At 43.2% G+C, this 5,764-nt stretch overlaps 1 protein-coding gene across 11 annotated transcripts in view; it reads right to left on the reverse strand.

Moving 5' to 3' along the window:
• The window catches only part of PAK5 (p21 (RAC1) activated kinase 5), a 264,702-nt gene that overhangs the window by 212,928 nt on the left and 46,010 nt on the right, over positions 1-5,764 (reverse strand). The window contains exon 2 of one of the 11 annotated variants that reach the window (XM_025194240.1): positions 2,246-2,300. The exons of the other annotated variants lie outside the window; for them this stretch is intronic. The gene's annotated coding sequence lies outside the window, so the exon portion shown is untranslated. The remainder of the gene's footprint in view (positions 1-2,245; positions 2,301-5,764) is intronic. 11 annotated transcript variants of the gene reach the window in all.

The following is a 5,764-nucleotide window of genomic DNA, read 5'->3' on the forward strand; positions in this document are numbered from 1 at the left end:
AAGAGCATTTGACAATCCCATTCTCCCTGTGGAAGTGTGACAGCATTCTTCAGAGTGTTATGTGGTCGCATACACTGCCCATCCTTTGGGTCACCAAGCAATCCAGCATGGAAGCAGAGCTAAGGTTTCAGTGGAAGGTTAAGGAGGACCCATCCAACACTGAACCTAAAACAGGTCACTGGAGAACATTGTTTAAGACTCCTGATATTCTCTTCATCTATCAGTGTGGATCCTAACTAGCTGAGCCAAAGCCCTTTAGAATCAATTGATTAAATGTAGTTCTGGTTCAGGCTCAATAAGAATACTGCTAAGGGTACTCTTCAGAGCCCTGCAGACAGTGATGGTGTTTAACTACAGTTCTTCCCTGAGTTTCAAGACACAATTCATTCATGACCAACATATCCCCACCCCCCATTCCCAGGGGCTGCAGTCAATCACAAAAGCAGCATAATCAATGGGAAGGAGACTGAATCAATCATTGGAAGACATGATGTACATATTCCAAAAGAGCCTGGTAAGTGTATTTTATGGGGCTGTACTGAAAGAAGCTGGGCTAAAATCCTGAACCCACTGACCCCTAATGATTTGAATGGGTCTGGACTAAATGATCTTCATTAAAAATAAGATCATATATTGAATAGTTTGCACTGCCCAAAATATGTAGACTAGCATGGTAGGCCAAAGTTTGCAGAGGACTCCATTGACTTCAGTGGGATTTGGATCAGGCCCAGTCCACATCAACTAAAATCTCTGAAAATTACCTGCTAATTTAAGTCCCTGAGCCAAACAGAGATGGGATTCCATCTAAAGTGAGTTCCCATTAGATTGAGCAGCTTCTTAACATGTGTGGCTAGAAGGTACAGATATTGTTCCTGTTTCATCTAGTCAATTCTGAAGGAATCTGGACCAATTTGCAGTGCTTCTTCACTGTCCATCATTTTTTCCTTATTTTTGGAGTTCTTTTCAGGGACTTAAGAGCATTACAAATGTTTTGTCTGTCCATACCCAAAGGGTTATTTCCTCCGAGTTATAGTTTCACTGGAGCATGAAGATCTGCATGTATAACTCTATGCATACAGAGATACAAAAAATCCCCTCTAATAGCTGCTGCTGACAATACTTTGAAGATTACACTGTAGTGCCTGAGACTTTAAAATCTTTCATTAGTCTGGAACAGCTTTTTGTTTTGTTACCACTGCCCTTTCCCAATTAAACTATAAACTCTTTCTTAATTGAATTTGACAATTGAAAAGTAAAGAAATTTAAAATAACAAATGGTCCCCAAGCCTTCCCTGCAGCAAGGTTAGAGAGATCTAATGGAACCTTAGCTCAGCTGCCATACCAGAACAACAAATGAGTTGAAAATACCTACATTTATTAAGTTCTTCCAGGAACCATTCAGTTCTGTGTAAACTTTCTTCATTGTTTTTTCAGCCATTAAAAAAAAAATATTGGCTCATTATTCTTTCAATGATATAAACTCTGGGACAAATTTGCTACTGGTGTAACCTGACATAGCTTTGTTGGGGGTCAACGGACCACAACCAAATTATTAGAGGTGCACTGATACATCGGTCTCATATTGGATTGGCACTGATATAAAGAAAATTGATCATATCAGAAATCAGCCTGATGCAACTGATAATTTGTCCAATAAATGCCCGTGCATGCGCGCAGCTGCAGCACAGCATGTAGGCAGCTTGGAGAGCTGTGTGCAGCTGGTAAGTCTGGTGTGGTGGAAGGGAGAGGGAGAAAGGGGCATGGGGGGGCAGATCAAGGCCCCTGAGGTGAGGGAGTGGGGCTGGGGCAAGCGCTGCCCATCCGGGGCAGAAGAGGCATGGGACAGAGCCGTGGCTCATCCGGGGGGTGTGGGGCAGTCCCACACAGTCTGATATGCCCTCAGCCCCGCACACCCCTAGGGATGGCTCTGAGTGTGGGGAACCCTATGACACTCTTGAAAGGATCTCGCAGCACCCCAGGTTTCTATGGCACCTTGATTGAGAAACACTGCTCTAAAGAAACTGGAAAAGATGGACATTACAATTACACACAAGGACTTAAGTCCAGGTTTTGAAACAGTTGACAATAGATGAGACAAATTGTCTTCATTTGCAAAGGGAAGATATTGACATTGGGGATGTGAAGAAGGAACAGAACGAAGAAAATCTCTAACTAGTATCACACCCAACTAAGAGTCCACAGTTTCTAACAAGAATCTTTCTTCTAACTTTATTAGGATACAAACCTCTGGTGGCCCTGAAGAGAAAAAAGAAAAACAGGGGCGGGGGAAATCAGAGTGCCTGTGGGAAAAAAGAAAAAAAGTGACAGAGAGAAACAAGAAATTACCAATGGAAGCATATGACTGGTAACTACATACAACAGTAGAATTTACATACATACATATATACACTAGGGCTGTGCAAAACTTCGGGTGCTGATTCAATTTGGAGGAGATTCGACCTGATTCGGTAGCCAAATCTCTGAATATGAATAGAATCAGGAGACCAATAAAAAGGTCCAAATCGATTCAAAGCTCTCTGAAGAAGTACTTCCGGTCCACTTCTGGCTCCGCCACAGAGCGCATGAGGGAACCCTGCCCCCCAACTGGTGCCTCTTGGGTCTGGGGGGGGCACCCGGGATCCCCCTGTGGCTGATCGCTCAGCTGGGCAGGCATGGGGCGGTCCCCCATGTGCTCACTGGCGGACCCAGAAGTGGACCAGAAGTACTTCCAGTCCACTTCTGGGTCCACTGCCAAGTGTGCAGGGGACCCTCCCATGCTCCCATGGGACACTCCTTCCACCCCACCATCTCAGTGTTCACAAGTCGTACCTGGTACCTCAACATATATAGAAAAAAAACATTTAAAAGCTGTGTCTGTATCACTGATTCTCCAAATCAGAAGCGAATCTTCAGATTCAGCCTACTCGAATCGGGACAGTGATCCAAATCAGCAATTTGAATCACTGTCCCTAAAATCAGGCTGAATTAGAATCAGAATTGAATACTGCCTGCTTCACACACCTCTAATATACATACACACACACTTTTTTTTTTTATATATATATATATATATATATAACAGAAGCAGGAGCAGAAAGATGTGCAGCTACCTTGGGGTAGCTTAAATGGTAGATGGCTATTGCTGTACCTCACTGACAGGAGAGGAACAAGTAAGAGTCTGTTTGCCTCTAGAAAAGCAGCTATCCTGGGAAACATACAGACAGAAAGCAGTATAACTTTCTCAGATACAATTTGTGCTCTCATTCTTTCTAGGGTAATTCTCTACCAGATTTGGCAAAGGTGCCCAAAGTTTGGGGTTTAAGGTTATGTCTCATACTATTTGGCACCAAATAGTATCAGATGCAATGCACCGGGTACACTGCCATAGAAATGTTCCATCTGTCCCTGCCTACCTCTGAATGAAGAAGAGAAAACGTTAACTGGTACCATCAGCAGCAGAATTAATTTCTGAAATATGGCCCAGCAAAACTTCTGCCACCAAGCTTTCAGAGCCTCCTACAGGAAAGAAAGTATCTGGGGAAACTAATTCCCTGTCTGAACTTCAGATTTCTTGCATTTAATCAGCCAGACAGTCACTGACTATGACTGGAAAAAAAAAGGTTGACTTCTCTTCTTCCCAAGCATTTCCTTTGGAACTCCTACTTTTCCTCCCACAGCTATGATTCTAAACACAGACGGGCCAACCAGATTTGATTAACTTGGAATGGCTGGACAAAGAGACCAACATACCTAGAGTTTGATCAGATGGTTGGTTGGTTTTCAAACAGCGTCAGGTAATTTGAAAGTAGCACCCAGCTTTGGAGGAAATATGCAAAAGAATATTGTCACTGGGGTGAGTGAGAGTCCAAACATGGGCCAACACTTAGCTACCTTTTTTTCAACCTAGAACTTGCCTGCTCACCCTTACCCAGTGCAGCATTTGTTTTGCTCATGGAAATATTCAGGTAAAGAAAACTGTCCCATGGGTGGCTAATTGATCTGCTAATGCTTGCTTTCACCATCAGACTTGACAGATTTCAGCCATGAGGGCTTGGTTAAGAATTTGGTGCCTGGGCATCCAAGTAGTCCAGAATTATTGGAATTTCAGTGTCATCACATCTGCCACTTCTCCTGGGACAAGTTGTAATACATGCCTTGGATTCAGCGAAAGAGCATGAATCGCTGGCTCTGGCCCATTCTGCTACAAGATGTGAAAGATTTTACTGTTGTTATGAATGGCATCTGAGTGCTATTTATTTTCTTTGCAGGTGGTGCATTTCTTTGACCACACATAGGAACTCCAATATTCCCCAAACAGCCCCTGTGAAACCACTGCACTTCTCCTAGGCACAATGCAGAACCTACTCTGAAGCTTGCCAACTGGGTGCTTTCGATTTTTGTTGCTACAAAAGACAACAATGATGGTTTTTCATTGTTGCAATTTCAGTTTAGTTTTTCCATTAACACAGTAATTGTGGATACCTAAAAACACATTTGCAAAGTAAACAGGCTTGCTGCTAACTTCTTCCTGCTGCAAGCATAATTCAACATTTTCCAGCACAAAAGATTGTTTACTTGTGCTGTTTATTCCTGTCTAAAAGCACTTATTTCAAATGTTATAGGTGTGCTTTGACAGATTATGATGCAGCTCCATAAAAAGAACTAGCAAAAATAAAGATTAGAACAATGGGCTGTCTTTCTATTGTTGTGCTCAAAGCAATCCCATGAACATTACAGGGGGTTCTTCATAGTTAATGATAGGAGAAGAAACCCATAGTTAATGATAAGAAATATTTAGAACTGCATAGTCCTTTCAGTCTTTGCACACAACTCCAATTAAGCATCAACAGGAAGTTTCATATAAAGTGTAGTCACTGTATAGCCCTACCTTCAGCTACACTCATATTTAGATTTGAGATTCCTCCTTCAAGAATAGCTAATGATAAGGATTTGGGGTTTGAGACTAAAAAACGAGGAAACTGAACTCTTATCTTGGCCTCCATGGACACAGCTTATAAAATTTTGTAGAAATGCTTGTGGGAGTTAAGAGCCAAATTATGTTCTTAGATTGCTCATGAAGGTTCATTTTCAAAAGTAGCTCTTTTCAGTAACAAGCTCTTCACACAAAACTTACCAGGCATCATTAAAATAACCCACAACTTTGTCTTCAACATTTTCATAGATTTCATAGACATCAGGGCTGGAAGGGACCTCGGAAGATCATCGAGTCCAGCCCCCCGCCCAAAGGGCAGGAAGTCAGCTGGGGTCATAGGATCCCAGCAAGATAAGCATCCAGTTTCATCTTGAAGTTGTTCAATGAAGGCGCTTGAACCACCTCCAGTGGCAGGCTGTTCCAGACCTTGGGGGCTCGGACAGTAAAGAAGTTCTTTCTTATGTCCAGCCTGAAACGATCTTGAAGTAGTTTGTGACCATTTGACCTCGTCATCCCTTGGGGCGCTCTGGTGAACAAACGTTCCCCCAGATGCTGGTGGTCACCCCTGATAAACTTGTAGGTGGCCATCAGATCACCAGGCTCTTTAGCCTGCACTTTTTCAGGCTAAAGAGCCTCAGGGCTCTCAGCCTGTCATCGTAGGGTCTGCTTCCCTGACCTCTGATCATGCGCGTGGCTCTTCTCTGGACTCTCTCAAGCTTCTCCACATCCTTTTTGAATTGTGGAGCCCAAAACTGGACACAGTACTCCACCTGCGGCCTCACTAAGGCCGAGTACAGGGGGAGAATGACGTCCCGGGATTTGCTTGAGAAG

This window comes from Alligator sinensis, unplaced genomic scaffold, assembly GCF_000455745.1.
Source record: "Alligator sinensis unplaced genomic scaffold, ASM45574v1 scaffold140_2, whole genome shotgun sequence".
NCBI lineage: Eukaryota > Metazoa > Chordata > Crocodylia > Alligatoridae > Alligator > Alligator sinensis.